Here is a 16,186-nt window from a genome sequence, read left to right as displayed (position 1 = left end):
GCTGAGAATGCTGGAGTTGAAGTTCGCACAACCAGATGGTGAGTTGGTGAGGAAAGTTTGCTGTGGCCTTACCTGGCTCCTGTTATTGTTTTAGGAGAACTATAATTGGGAATATTATCTCCGTTGCTACTTTATTTATTTGGCCTGGATAATAATTGTAAAAGATGAATGCTGAGCTTGGGAAGAAAGACATAGAGGAGATGTTGGAAGGATGGATGATAGATAGATAGATAGATAGATAGATAGATAGATAGATAGATAGATAGATAAATAGATCGCTCAAAGGTAATAAATGAAAGGAAAATACTATCTCCAAAGATTTCCATGTACTAATGCAAACCAGGACGCAGAGATAGCTCTAACAGAGAGATCATTACTTTTACCGCAGCCTCAGCAGAATGCTGAAGGAAACCAAACTAGCAGGCGAAATTGCCAAAATTTCTGAGAACATACTTTGTGCTCAGCTTCTTGAAATGCAGAACCCTGTTTCCAATTAAGCTGATATTTCAAGAGTTCTTTTTTTCCCCTTGAAAAGAAAAGAAAAAAACTAATTTAAAACTGGTTGAAAAGGTTTGTGGAAAGCCTGTGGATGCAAATGCTGAGAATCAGGAAGGAAGGACACTTAAAGATTACTAATAAAAATGAGCAGGAATTGGTGTTAGGCCTCCCAAAGTTGGGGGCGCGGGGCGGGAGTGTTCTTTTATACCGTACCATTGGTTCCCTCTACTTTAGTATAGTCAGCACCAACTGCTAAGACATATTTGGTTTCACATAAACCAGAATAAGGATAGATTCTCCCAAAATATTAAACTATAAACCACAATTGTTCATCCACCGTGTTAAGTTTCAAATCAGCAAACCATGTTATATAGTAGCTTAGCAGATGCTGGTTGGAATTGCATGGAAGTCTTTCAAACATAGAAATCTTCTATTAGATGGAAGTATTTCTACCTGGAGAAGTCAAGGATTGAATCTGGAATCTTCGAGCTGCCAAACATGAGTTCTATCACCCAGCAACAGCCTTCGAAAGGAGTTACATGAGCAAAGCTGTATACTTCCTCACTCAGTTCTGAGCCAAACGATCAAAAAGGACTTAGTATATTCCTTGAAGGAACAGCAGTTAGGTGACTTCAGTCATACAACCCACAGAAAAGTCATAACTCTGGGCTTTCAAATCTAGTTAAGGGTCACTGTCTGAATCCAGAACTTCTGAATATGGAATTCCAAGCCAAGATCCTAAAAAATTCAAGCCAAATTCCACCAAAAGAATAGTATGCTTTACCCTGGGAGCCTTGCATGCCAAGTCTGTCTACCATCAGCGTGCCAGGAGAAGAATGATGACAATGGAACACCACTTTCAGACTACCAAGAAGAAAAAACTTAGGAGAAGTTCTTCCTCCATCAAGGAGGTAAGCCTTGAAGTGATTATTTGACTTTGGACTTCCATAAAGGCTCATGAAGAACCCAGCATGTCAAAAGAAGGTATCAAATTCCAGAAACTGTCCAAGCTTCTGAATAACATGCTCCTCTCTTTCTTTCTCCCCCTCTCACACATACATCCCTTGGTTTTCAAGTAGATCTTCTCTCTCAATGGTAGTCATCTGCTTTAGAGATCTGGTCTAGCATGCTTCCTCCAGATTCCTTCAGACTCTTTGCTGGGTTGTAAAAATCCCTCATGTTCATTAATATGATCAATATGGTGTCCGTGGGTCACAGTGTGGATAGCTTGGAATCTATTAGCCCCCCCAGCCTACTGCACTGCAATTATTGTACAGCTTCTTTTAATTGTCTGGACAAAAAAAGAAGTTGATGCATTGCTAATACAACACCAACCTTTAGCATCATCTTTCTTGACAAGGATGCCTCTGTCATCCAGAACATTAGATTTGACTTCTAATAAGTGGGTGCTTTGTGACAGCCATTTTAGGAATTGGAAAGTCCCCCCCATAGCAGTCATCTTGTGAAGGAGACCACGACATGCTCTCAGAATTCCAGAATGTGCCCACTGGATCCAAAATCATTAGTAGATGAAGAAATCAATAACCTCATTTTTCTGCCTTAGCTTTCTTTCCCATTCTAATTCCTCTGCTATCTGTGAAAAACTGCTCTCTTTGGAAAAAGAAAAAGACCATAAGGGGGGGGGGGGATTTGGAAAAGAGCCTGTGAAGGATTAGCAGGTGGGTGATGAACACACCTCCCCTTTCCAGAAATATCCCCATCACATTATCACAATGTGCTTTGCAGAGAATAGGCGGTTCTTGAACTCCTCGAGAAGGCTGGGCTGCTAGGCTACGTCTATTTTGTAGCGCGCACCCTTCATTTTTGCTTCTATTATTGTGTGGAATTTAGCAGGAATAGAAACCAGATGCATTTCCTGCACCCCGTTGCTGTTTAGCTTACAGTCAAGTATAATGGCAGCTGGGCATTTGAGACCAATTTAATTTAGAGACTCGGTTCTGGTTGCATGTCTGTGATTCTTCCCCCCCCCCCCAAATGCTATTTATTTTGCTTCATCGATTGATTGCTTATTAGGAAGGGTTAGTGAGTCATTTCATTTTGCCTTTGTCTCAGCCTGTTGTATTCAGCCATATTCTCCTTGGCTTCTTGTATAAAAGATTTGTGGTCGCCCTTGCGGTTACAGATGGAAACTGAATTCCTCATTTTAAACATTGCTCAGGTGTAAATGGAAAAAAAAAATTAACCTGTGTGATTCCTTCAAAAGGCAACTTTTAAAGAGAAGGAAAGGGATGTCCCCTGCTTTAAATCTAGGGTTAGGGAAGATTTTTTCCCAGTACAATCATTTTTAGTGTTCCAGCGCAGCAATATTGGAATTGGTTATCGTGACCCCCTACACTTTGCATATACATGTTGGAGTAAAAATAACCGACTAGGAACAAAAATGGGGATATGCATTTCTGGCCCAGGAGATTGGCAGAGTTGCAATCTTAGCCACTGCAAAAAAAAAACAAAAAAAAAACAACCAATTAAATAGGAGATTCTGAATGTGGTAAAAGTGTGATTATGTGCCCTGCCTTTCTACACTTGCTTGGTGATTGGTACAAGCTGCTTGAGCGTGACTCTAGTTTCTCAGCTGTTCTTAAAAGGACGATGGCTGTGGTAGACGTTGACCATCAATTATTCCTAGAATGTAGTCTGACAGCCGGGTGTTTTGCACACAGCAGCTGAGCTCAGCCAGAATCCACACACTCACTTTCTCACTACAGATTACTCATCTCCTGCCCACAGACAGGTTTCTTCAGGGCCTCACTGCGCTCCTGGAATATGTCTAACACCCCTGTTCTCCACCCCGAGTGCTGACATTGACTTGGTCCAGGGCAGGTTCAGCTGAAATGCGAGTAGATCATTTTGATGAGACACATTCCCTGGATAATTCCAGTGTCCATCTTTTAAAAAAGAGAGAGAAATCCATCAGTCTCAACAGCTAATCATTTCTGTCTTTTGACGATATTTCAGAGTTGTACCAGCTGCAGACTTGATCCTGATGAGAACATTTGCTTCACGAAAGGGTATATCCTTAGATGTGCATTTGGTGGACAAGGGTGGCTGAGTAAAGAAGAACGGTGCTTAACAGGATGGGGAATATCAGGAATGTGGGGAGCCCAAGGAATGTTCTACATAAAAAGAGGGATGTTTCCTAATGAAACTATATTTTACTGTTGCTTCGCATGGATGTTTCGATTATCAGCCTTCCCAATGATCTTCAGGTAACATTTTTGGAACCATACTGAGATCACCGGTGGACTATCTGGATTTTTAAGGTCTTCTAAGAAGGCACTGGTCACGGTTTGGATAGTTAATCTGCCAAACAGTCAGAGTTGCTTAAGGCTGCCCGTCTTTTCTAATGAAGTTGGTGCAAATCAGTGTTTAAAAAAAGATGTAATATTCAAGATATAGAATAATAACAATATATATATATATATATAGAGAGAGAGAGAGAGAGAGAGAGAGAGAGAGAGAGAGAGATCTCCTCTCATTCTGAAATCTTTGCAGTGCTAATTGGTTGGAAGAATATGGCAATTAAATAGGGTATAAGAAGAGACACTGGGATGTTCTTCTTTCTCATCCTCAGTTCTCCTGTCCTTGTTGCTAACATGAATAGCCAGAGCAAGGGGATGAACATACAGGGACAGGGAACTTAACCATCACTAGAAGATGTGGAACTTGAAGATATATTCAACTAATATTTCTGCAGAGTTTAGACGTACAGGAGAAAACAGCAGTCTATTTCTCACCTGCCTTTTCATACCTACAGGCCCAGGGTGACAACTTCTGTCATATTTCACTGATTCTCTGCATAGTATTATTATTAAATTGCAGAAGCTGAGAGTTTGTTTTTTTTTAAGTGTAAGAAGCACTATTTGAATTCGTATAAAGGTATCTTTGGAAGATTAACTTGGATAATGGCAATTCCAGATTCCCCATTGCATAATAGACAAGGACTGATTATTATTTGTTTATTTGTTTATTTATTTGTTTGTTGTTTGTTTGTTTATTTATTTATTTAGTGGACTTGTCCCTGCCCATCTCCCCACAATGGGGGACTCTGGGCGGTTTACATCAAATTAAAACCATAAATACATAATTAAAAGTTATAAAAAGAGAACCACACTTACACAGATAGAAAAAAGATCAAAAAATCCAAGAGGCCAATAGAGGCCACACCAGGCCACTAAGGGGCTAGCCAGTTTTAGTTTCTCACTTCAACAGTCCTTAGTTCAAGGATTTTTGCAAGGAATTTACCTTTATTCAATTATTTTTTTAAAAAAAATACTAAACCAGTGACTATTGAGAAGTATAAAATATAAGGTAGATTTTTTTCTCTCTCTATTCTTTTCTCCATTTTCTTTCTTATTTGTATTTTTAGTTTGTTTGGAAATGTCTCTTTTCTAAATGTTTTAAGTGTAAAGATGGTTTTCCTAATTCAGAAAGAAAGAAAGAAAGAAAGAAAGAAAGAAAGAAAGAAAGAAAGAAAGAAAGAAAGAAAGGAAGGAAGGAAGGAAGGAAGGAAGGAAGGAAGGAAGGAAGGAAGGAAGGAAGGAAGGAAGGAAGGAAGGAAGGAAGGAAGAGTATTTTTAAAAATGTTTTCGTACAGAAAGAGAGGGGAGTGCAATTCTTTCAATGTGCTATTTTTTAATGATTTTTGTTGGTTGCTTTTATGATTTAATTTATTACATTTCTATCCTCCCATGCTCAGTGATTTACAAGATATATGGAAAACCACTGGAATATCCATGATAAACCTAAATAAATATATCTAAAATCAATAAAGATCCCAAAAACAATTGATGGACCAAAAAATATACTGTCATGTTAAGCCACATATATGCACTGAAGGCTAGTTCTAAGTGGTAAAGCCTTTGTAAAAGAGTTCACCTTTTAACATTTTCCTAACAGAAATCAGGGAAAGGGGGTAACCTAATTTCCACTGGAGGGCTGGTCCAGAGAGCTGGCATTGCTACTGAAAAGCAGGAGCTCTTGGCCTTAGCTCCATTCACTTCCTGGAAATGGAGAACTATTAGCTGTTTCCCCCAAGATGATCCTATTCAGACCAATTCCACCTGGAGCATGTGATCTTGGGGTTAACTAGATGTCACCAAGCCATAAAGGACTTTATAAGTCAAAAACGGCACTTGAAATTGCACCCAGAAGCCAATTGGGAGCCAGTGCAGGGCCTGAAGCACAGGTGGAACATGATCCCAACAACTGATGTTGGTTAGCACTGTCTTCATGCAGGGTGAATGGAAGTTTCTGAGTGGTTCTTTATTATTATTATGATGGTTGGTTGCGCAGTCAGCCAGATGTTTAGACTGGATTTGGTGTTTTTATCCACCTATCAAGTCCTTCCCAAGGACCTGGGATAGGCAGATGTGGTCGTCTGATGGGGTTAAAGGTATTGTCGCAGGATGTGAGCTGTTCCAAGTCAAGCTGCCTTTGGCAATGGGCTGAGGGTGATTCTGTCCATGCCGAGGGTCTTCAAGTGGTGCTCCAGATGATGATGATGATGATGATGATGATGATTCATTTTTATTGAAGAGATTTTTTACAAAGTAAAAACAATACACATTTAAAGAAAAAAAGAAAAGTAATAAGTAAATAAGTAAGAAAAAAGAAAAGAAAGAAAATGAAAAGAAAAAAGAGGTATAAAGAAGCGGCTTCTGATCTTCTTTACAGCAGTTATAAATGCATTTATGTTTTATCCTCTCTCTCTATAGTTATATTGTGGCTCCCTTCTTTCCATATTCTACCCTTTCTGATCATCAAACCCATAAATCAGAAGTTCATTTTTTCCCGTTTTCAGCAAAAAGCCCATAAAGGGTTTCCAGTCACTGACAAATGTAGTTGTTGCCTTTTCCCTAATCAAGCAAGCCAATTTTGCCATCTCTGCAAATTCAGTCATCTTCACCAATGGTTCCTCCCTTCAAACACAGTCTTCCATGGGCCTTCTCTAGTTGTCTATCCATTAGTCCCAACAAAAAGCTTCCGAGTGGTTCTTAAAGGCAGCTCCATGTTGAGTGCATTGCAGTAGTCCCATGGGGAAGTAATGAGGGCATCAGTGGCTCTTTCAGGTTCCTCCTGCATCAGGTGTAGCTGGAACTAGCACACCAGCCACAGCTGGGCAAAGAAACCCTGGTCACAGCTGCCACCTGCTGCTCTAATAGGAGCCCTGAATCCAGAAGGACCTCCAAGTCATGGACATGTTCCTTCATCTGTTTCTCCTTCAAAAGTTAGCCCTGGCACCAGCAGTGATGGTTGCTGCTGCTGAAGAAAGAATTGCATGGCATTGCAACCTCAAATTATTTGAGAAGCACGACTACCAAAGTTGAATTTTGTTCCCAGTCACATTTTGATTTGGGGAGAAGAAATTTGGTAAGTTCCTATCAAAATGTGGGCTGAATGTCATTCTTCCCTTCTCCTAGGTGGTAGTTAGACTCTTCTTATATGGGTAAAGAGGTACAATGTCAATAACACTGTATTTTGGGAGACATCTGTTCCCTACAATGGGAACAGTTATGACTCAGGACTTCGCCTGCTTTATCTCAGTCAGGGTATTTTATTACTCATCAGAGATGAATTATGTCCATTTCTGCTCAAGAATGTGCTAAAAATAAAAGCCTCGCCCAGACAGACAGCTTTGGGATGTGACGGCAGTTGCAAACCAGCAGCTCAGATCGTTTGATTTCCACACTTGCTGGAAGGCTCAATTTTTCTCAGAAACTCCCATGTCACTTTAGACCAAGTATGAGCTAGCCATGGTTTAGAGGCTCTCCCAAATGCTGTTTGCAACTCCTTTCTAACTGCATCTTTGGATATTTTGATATTTTCTGCTGGAAATCAGCACCACGGTTTTTTTCATACTGTGGGCAGGACGGGGGGAATGGAATAAAATAACTTTTTATGCTTTATAAGAAGCTTCCAAAATACTTTAAAAAACAGAAAACCCTGGAGAAACCCATCCCTATCTACTTATCTGATATGGTCTCACTCCCCTTGCATCCCCAATGGAATAGCACCAATCTAATGTGCAAAACAAATATGTCTCTTGATGTGAGAGACTGTGGGGAGGCTGGGAAAGGAATGGAAGAGAACACCATCAAGAAGTAAAATGCAGATCATTTCGCATTTGGCAACTCAGCCCAGGAGGAGAGAAACCTGGGAAGAAGCATTTCAGATCATTCAAAGAGGCTCCACCTTAATGAACTCACTATAAAGGTGGCTGGGAAATTTCTCTTGCAGTTTCCAAAATACTGTCTTTACACCAACTAGATATTTTCCTGAAATCTCTACAGTTCTTCCTTTTTTGGTCTTGCCCTGCTGCCTCAGCAAGCTGTAGAAAAGTCACTTCTTCCCTAAACAATCAACCTGAACCACTGGATTTTTGGAACTGTAAAAATGGGAGAACCTCAATCATTTCATCGAAACGAAACATTTAATTCCGTTTCAATAAAAAGAAGAAATGTGATTAAATGCCCGCAGGATTGGAAACTTCTGTATGATCCTATAAATGCATGGAAGCTCCCTGAACACAATTCGTGCCCTCCGTTTTGCAAGGACTGGATTGTGAATAGGATGCCTGAATATAACTGGGTATATGGGGAATATTCCCCAGTGAAAATGGAATGAATGCACGGAGGGAATCATCTTGACACGCGCTTCACATTTGTCTTGGATGATACAAATTCTAGATCTTCAGACAAAGCCCGAGAGACTACACTATGCCACAAGGAGAAGTCAGAAACAAACAAACAAAAAATGGTAGAACTTACATTTGATGTATGTCCTATTTGATTGGTTAAATCTAGAGCTGGGGGCCAGTGGCCTTTTGAACTTCTCTACCAGACTTGTGAGCAAAGAAATTGCTGTGGGCAAAAAACCAAAACAAAACACCATGGCAAGCATTTTCTCCTGATGGATTTAATAGAAACATGGGAAGATAGGGAGGCTTTAGACTTGGGGAGAGGATTGTACAATGAAGGACAGGACATTCATGCAGACTCCTTGGTCATCCTGAACTGAATGATTGGTTATGTTCCATCAAGTTGTTGTTGACCCTTAGCAACCACATAGGTAGATTTTCTCCATAATGATCTGCCCCTACCTGATCCTTCAGCTCTTCCAACAAGGCACCTATCACTACTGTAACTGAGTCCATCCCCCTTGCTGCTGGTCATCCTCTTCTTCTCGTTCCTTCCACCTTTCCCAGCATTAGAGCCTTCTCTAGAGAGCTGGGTCTTTGCGTATTATGTCCAATGTGGACAAGTATACCACATTCCAACCATGACAATTTCACCAACTTTCTCTTCCCCTTTGAAAGAATTTAAAAAGTGAATGTTCTTCCATTAAATTGAATGATATTGTATGCAGGAAAAAAATGGAATGTATTAAAGAAGGCAGAAGAATTTCTTAGTTGTGGAGTCAGAAATACGTACCAGAGGGAATCCAGGATGGACAGTTTTATCCTTCTCTATCCTCTACCTATTAGCTAAATCTACTGATTAATTCAAAGACACATATAATAAAATAATCAGTTCCGTTGAAATAACTTGCTTACCTTGATATACATGTAACCTGATGCAACTAATGGTAGGACTTTCTCAGTAAAAATCTTCCAGCAAGATACGCCCTCCAAAAGTATATTGAAGTATTCCTCCCATTTCTAGGAAAAAGGCTGTAGTTCAATTTTCATGCATTGTTTCGTCTTTTCAGTAAGCAAGGCAAAGCCCCCCAAAAAGTAATAACTGGAAAACTGATTGTGTTTCCCTAAGGAAAAAAAATATCTGGAAACATCCATAGGTTCCTCTTGGAAATTAATGATAAATAATGACCGATGTCAAGGAAACTTGAAGAAAGATCTAGAGCGGGTCATGTGGATATTGGAAACGGTAGGCCAATATTAACTGAATAGATTATTGATGCAACATGTACATAAGACATTGCATCTGGTGGAAATGATGAAGCACTCCTTTAAGTAAAATCATTATCCCTCTAAAATAGCTTTAAAAAATCCAGTCCCATTGTAAAGACTATAGGAGAGGCAATGCACAGATAAATGATTATTAAGGAATATAGCAAACCAGGGCTAGAAGGGAAATATTTCATAACCTGAATATGATCTCTTTTGATGGCCCTGATGGAATTTTCCATCTCAGTATTTAACATTTAATGAGAAAATGGTTTGTTTGTTTTTTCAGTCTTGTAGCATATTCCAAAATGGCTTTATGTGAAATTCATGGTATTTGATAGGTCCTGTCACAAATTATTCATCAGGGTTAGGAAGTTATTTTGGATCTTAGTCTTGCTTTTTAGACAAATGCAAGGTTAAATGAATTGAAAGAAGGAATCCGCCATAGGAGAAGTTCAGATTTAAGATGGCAAGAGTGCTAGCTCCTTCTTTTAAAAGTATTTCTCTTCAAGCATTGCAAAATTCTTTTTTCTTTTTCAGAGAAAGCTGTATGTAATAATAACTGTAGCAAACAGTGATGATGCCAAAATGACAACATGTGTATAATGAGATCATGCAAATGGGAGCATTATATCGGATGCCAGTAAATAAGTTGTGTCCATCTTACCATTTGCTCCCCGCTTCATCCCATGCACGCTTATAGTTATATTTGCATTTGGATAGTATTGTAGGTATGATTCAATTGGCACTTGAACCACCTGGTTTCTCCCCACCTTCCAAATTTCAAACTGTGCGCACTGGAAATTTGCAGAATGAGGTTTTCTGCATTCGGTGCAGAAGAAAAGAAAAGATTGTAGAGTCCTTGGGGTTCTCTGAGCTTGGTTGTTTTCTTGCAAACGTTTCATTACCCAGCTAGGTAACATCTTCAGGGCTAGAATGGAGTGGAGTTTGCTCTGCACTCTATTCTATTCCATTCTAGCACTGAAGATGTGACCTAGCTGGGTAACGAAACGTTTGCAAGAAAACAACCAGTTCAGAGAACCCCAAGGACTTCACAGTTCAACCCTGAGCTACACATATTTGCTTCTATTGAAAAGATTGTAGTTGCACCAAATTCAGCAAGGGTACTTAGAAAATACCCTCACTGTTCCAAACATGTCACAAATGCTTCTCACCTATGATAATCTAATTACTACGGCCTTAACACACAGGGCAAAGTTCCTTTATTTCATAATAAGTGCCACTGAGAAACAGGCAAAAGACAATTTTTCTAATTGTATTGAGTATTTTCTTGCTTTCCTTCAGCTCTGTAAATTCAAAGTGCAGAAAAATGCTGAGAAGCAGAGTCTTGTTAGCTTCTCAAGGTTAAAGTCTACACTTTAGACCAGTGTTCTCAACCTTGGCCACTTGAAGATGGGTGGACTTCAACTCCCAGAATTGCTGGCTGGGGAATTCTGGGAGTTGAAGTCCACCCATCTTCAAGTGGCCAAGGTTGAGAAACACTGCTTTAGATTGATTGGAACCAAATTCCCACATTGGGATCTACTACACAGAAGCATTCTCCTTTCTGGTATGACATCCAGACATGTTCTTTGAAGAACTATTGAGTGCAAGGTTGCAAGAAAGAAGAGGGAAACAGCATTTATTAATTAATTATAGATATTTAGATACATCAAAGAAATATGACTCCGGGTATATAATCCAGGGTTGCATAGCCTGGTAGCTAGACTAGTATCTAGACAAGGTCAAATTTTGATTAGTAGGGTTGTAAGATTGTTGGGTTTATGAAATGGATTTTGAAGTAATAGGGTGGTGTTCAATCCTAGAACAGAAAATGTAATTTAGTACGGTCAACCATGCTGTGGCTTTAGACAAGGATCTTTTCCATCTTGACTCAGAGATGGCAGAGATTGTAAGCGTATACTGTAGAGACTCTAAGCTATGTCCTTCTTTATATAGCAGCTGCCCTAGACAGGATTAGACCACAGGCCTGTCTATGTAAGTACAGAGTGCATTGATTGACAGCGTCAACTTAGATTCTCTGACTGTGGTCTTTCATGGATGTATATGTACTATGTAACTATTTTATCCATTATTTTTCGTGGATAAAAACCAAAATATCAGAAAATAAGCAAAGGGTTTACCATGATCATCAAATGTAAAATTCATCATTTCACTATTTCATTCATTAATTCAGTGTATAATAATAGTTCATTATTTCATCTTAGGAAATAACAGAAAATCTCTATAAAGCTCTAAACATGATATTAATATTGATATTGCCACTATTCATCATTGTTCCCAAAATAGTTGCACATAATCAAGTAAAGGAAAAGAAAAGGGTTGAAAATGAATAAAATAGAATAAAATATAGAATAAAATATAATAAAATATAGAATATGGAATAAAAGAAAAAAACCAGTAAAAACAATATTAGGAAACTACATAGTTTTAAATTCCCTCCCATTGTACCCGAGTGATGATGACATTGTCATATGTATAAATATTGAAATTGCTTCTAATTACTGTTTTTATGTCAATTATTTCCGCCTTAGAAACTGAACTCAGGTGTCTGAATTTGCCTTGTTGTGTGACATACGATATAGAGCAGGGGTTCCTAAACTTGTTCTCATCACACCTCCCTTTAGTGTCATTGTAATGTACACCCCTCCCCTAAAATCCAGACACCAAAATGAACACCAACGAACAATGAAAACAACACAATGAAACTTTGGGAAAGGTGGATGCACTGTGACAATGTAACGAAAAGGTTCTTCACACCTCCCCTGGACTTTGTTGGCACCTCCCCATGGGAGATACAACTCACAATTTGGGAAACCCAGAGGTAGAAGGAAGCTATTCTTGCTTAAATTTAGTCCAGCTTCTGTTCTGAATGTATAGTGTTAATTTTGCCATTGCTGTATATTCCCCAAGTTTGGCCTCAATATGTCTTGATATTATTTCACATTCTGATACCCATCCAAGCCAGAGAAGACTTTTTTTCTTGTGAGGTCTTGCCATCTTTCGAGTCGGGCGATTCTAGGGCTGGGTAAGATCATTCTTCTGGAAAAGAAGAATTCTATAGCTGTTCCTAATACCTGCGTGCAGGATAGGAAATAAACCAGAGAGCCTTCATGAGATCACCTGAAAGAGGGCAGGAGCTCCTGATGGGCTCCTGAACCCCTTCCAATCTTGTTACTCAACTGTAACCTTTAGCACAACAGAAGGCAGAATGATTACATGGGAGTGATTGTAATAATAAATTCATGCAACTAAAACAAAAGTGTATTTAAGTCATCTAACTTAATTTTAATTTTACTTAAATGCAAAGTTATATTAAATCAGATCTGGATTTTGCCCATGCCAAAGCTGGGCAGTCATGGGACTCCAACAAGTTATACACCCCAGCTGTAGGAGCTCAGCGCTGGACACATGGCTGCTGCCTCCCGTTATGTCTTTACAAGAATTGCCCCCCAGCCCCATACAAATCATGAATGGAAGGATTTATACCACCCCATTTCTTTATGAATTGTTGATTTCAAACACTTTGGATCAGTTTTGGCTGTTGACGTAAATCACAGACTAAACTGCCTTTCACTAGGTAGATATAATTCAGATCCAGTTCAGAAGCTTCTCAACACGGTTCTTACTGTAAAAAATAACTGGTCTTTCTCAAGCTATTTGTACCCTAGATATCTATATGTGCGAGAATATAGTCCTGAAATAGGAGTAAATGAATGAAAAGATTATATGGAAATGAAATCTTTCTCATACCCTTTTGTTTCTTGTTCCTTTTGCTTATTATTATTATTATTATTATTATTATTATTATTATTATTATTATTATTATTGTGGTTTGTCCTTCTGTTGTCCTCAGAAGAGGACCAAGCTGATGAAGATGGTATTTCAGGTGCTGAGGATCCATGGCACATGATGAACCTTGAAGGCTAAATGCAGGTCCCATTACTTCCAGCTCTGATACTACAAACTCAGAACTGGAATGAGAAGTTAGGACTCAGACTTTGAAAACTGGTAGGGGAAGAGCAGAAAGCTAGGGGGACTCAAGGGGATGAGCAAATAATGAAATGTGTGTGATGATATCATTGTTGGCTTCAATGTATGTATCATCCCCTGGACTGCTTTCCTTGGTTCTCATTGATGCTTTCCAATCTACTTGGAAGAAGTCTCTTAAGCAGAAGCTCCTTCTATGTAGCCTTTCTCAAGCCATTTTATATAACCTTGGTTGGGCTCACGCTATAAATCTGATGGACCAACGATTATTCGAAATCGAGCTACAATATAGTTTGAACCAACTGCCCAGTTTTTGTAGGTTACCAACTCATGTTCTTGTATATTGCAGGTTTTATACAACCTTGCATCGAAATCTTATTTTTCCCCTTCTAGCACCAATCCCCAGACAATCAGACAGTTTCTGTGCTGATTTCTGCTCACTGATAATGCTTTTTGTGCAAACATAAAATGTTGCAAAGTTTTTATTTAGCATCAGTAATCAATTCAGCAGGGGATCCATAATAGGATTTAAGATTTAAGTTGGATTGCTGCATAGGCTTATTCGTGTTTATCTATTTTGACTCTTTCCTTTTCTTTCTGTTTTATTTGCTGGCTAAAGGCTGTAATAAATGAAATTGAATTGAAATTGAATTATCGTGCAAAGGCAGTGATTATGTATTAGCAGGAGAGGTCAACAGGCTGGCATTTGGGTAATGATTTTATCCCAATCAGGTGTGATCATTGGGGAGGGTGTGTGTGTCAAAAAACAAAACAAAAAGCACGGTAGCCACAACTATGCAACCGTGTCCACCATCCTGACTTTTTGGACCTATCCCATGGATACCCCTGGTTCCAAGGATGGAGCAAAACTGGATTCTTTTGTCCTGAGCCATAAGCAAAACCTACAGAACACTGGTAGACCTTCAGTGTTTGGGGCTTGCAAAGTCTGGAGTTCCAACAGTTTTCACAATCCTAATTTCTCCACCCCTCGCTTATCCAAGACTGCTCATACATTGCCAGTGACCATAGAAAAGGCAATGGGATTGCTGACTAGCCCCATATCCCATCTGCGATTGTAACTCCAAAGTGGGATCCACCTGACCACAAACAGGTCTTTGTCTGAAAGGAGCTTGTCACTCTTTGGTGCTGAGAAGCTACTGATACCTCCAGAAGTGGTACAGAGTAGAACTTGTACCCTCAAACCTACATGAGACCTTAAGGCTTCTTTATCCAGCTGTCTGAACTGAAAGTGCTTCTTCCAAAATTCTGTTTGGCAAGCTTTATTCAGATGAAAATAGGAATAATATGAGATTTCCAGCAAGCAAACTATTTTCCATTCAGAACCAATATATCTAGGTATACGTACATTAGGGCAGGGACTATCTCACGGCCTTACAATGCACCAGAGAAGAGGCAGGTCTCTTCTCAGATACAGGGAGAATCTGTAGCTCTGGATTGCCTGAATCCTTATTAGTCTGAGGACCAACTCTTACACAGTCTTCAGAGCCCCAACTGAGCATCCTGGTTTAAAAAACTGATAGTTGTTTACTTCTATTCAGAGAAGGAAAAACATATATGCATATTACACTTTTCATATGTTTTCCACCTCCTCCCCTTCTCATATTCTGGAAGACGATTATATCTTCCTGTTCTAACAAGCTTTTGGATCCTGTTGATTGTTGTAGGTACCAAACCTTGCCCTTGTGTAATTGTTTGCTATTCTGTCTTTATTTTTTAATCATAGTTTGCCTTTTTACGTCCAGAATTGTAAGATTGAAGCAGTTAACAAATATAGTAAGTAAGTAAATACATAAATAAGAGAAAGAATGCGCTGATCTTATATGAAAGAAGGGCTTTCTGAAGGCCACGTGCAGACTTCGATTCAGAATCTGCTTAAAATAGCAAAGAGCATCTCTGGATTTGCCTTCTAAAGCCAAAAGTTCAGGCGTAGGGAAAAGAGTGGAACATTTTGCTGAAATCTACCTTGCAAATTCTCAAAAGATTTTTTCCTCTGTAAAAAAAAAGCTACTGGTTCCTCCATCTCCCCAATTCTCAGGATTCTGGAATATCTTCTGAATGTTTCTTCTTGATGTGTGTTCACTTGCTTCATTATTGTAAGTGAAAGAACAGCCTATTGTTAATCTTTCTTCTTCTACACATTTTCCCTTCTCTCCGAAGCCTCCCTGGCAGTCTACACTTCCCAATCTGGGGAAAAACAAAACAAAACATGGGAGAGGTTTACTCCTAATATCCTCACTGGGATTAAAGGAATAGTGCGAAGCCAGGAGGCTTCCAACAGCTGGAGATGCAAACGCTACACATTCACACAAGAGCTTGGCTATCTCATCATTAAACAAGCCCACGAACACTCCTTCCCACCCAAAAGAAAGCCACCAAAATGTTCTTTTCCGTGGAAAGGAATTTTGAAACCAGTTTCCTTGCATCCGTCTGAATGAAAACCAACAGCCAAAAAATGGCAGGTGAGATTTGTTTTGCACCGTAGTAACAGGATCCCCCAAGGCAGGGTTGGGCAATTTTGGTTGTGGGGGTGGGGTGGGGGGGAAGGAGTCCAACACTTTTGTGGAGAGAGAGACAATACTGGGTAAGATGATGATGAAGAAGATGAAGATGGATAATGAAGATGATGTTGAAAAGGCAGAAAGGCAGGGAAGTACATTGGGTGGTTTTGTCAGAAGAGAACATGGCCATAAAATGTGTTTTTTCTGGGTCAGGGCAGACTTCAGACTTACTCAC

This window comes from Python bivittatus, unplaced genomic scaffold (genome assembly GCF_059951505.1).
Source record: "Python bivittatus isolate LINGU-HERP-01145 unplaced genomic scaffold, Pbiv_v1 ctg000790_np1212, whole genome shotgun sequence".
Classification (NCBI taxonomy): Eukaryota; Metazoa; Chordata; class Lepidosauria; order Squamata; family Pythonidae; genus Python; species Python bivittatus.
This window is presented reverse-complemented; position numbering follows the sequence as displayed.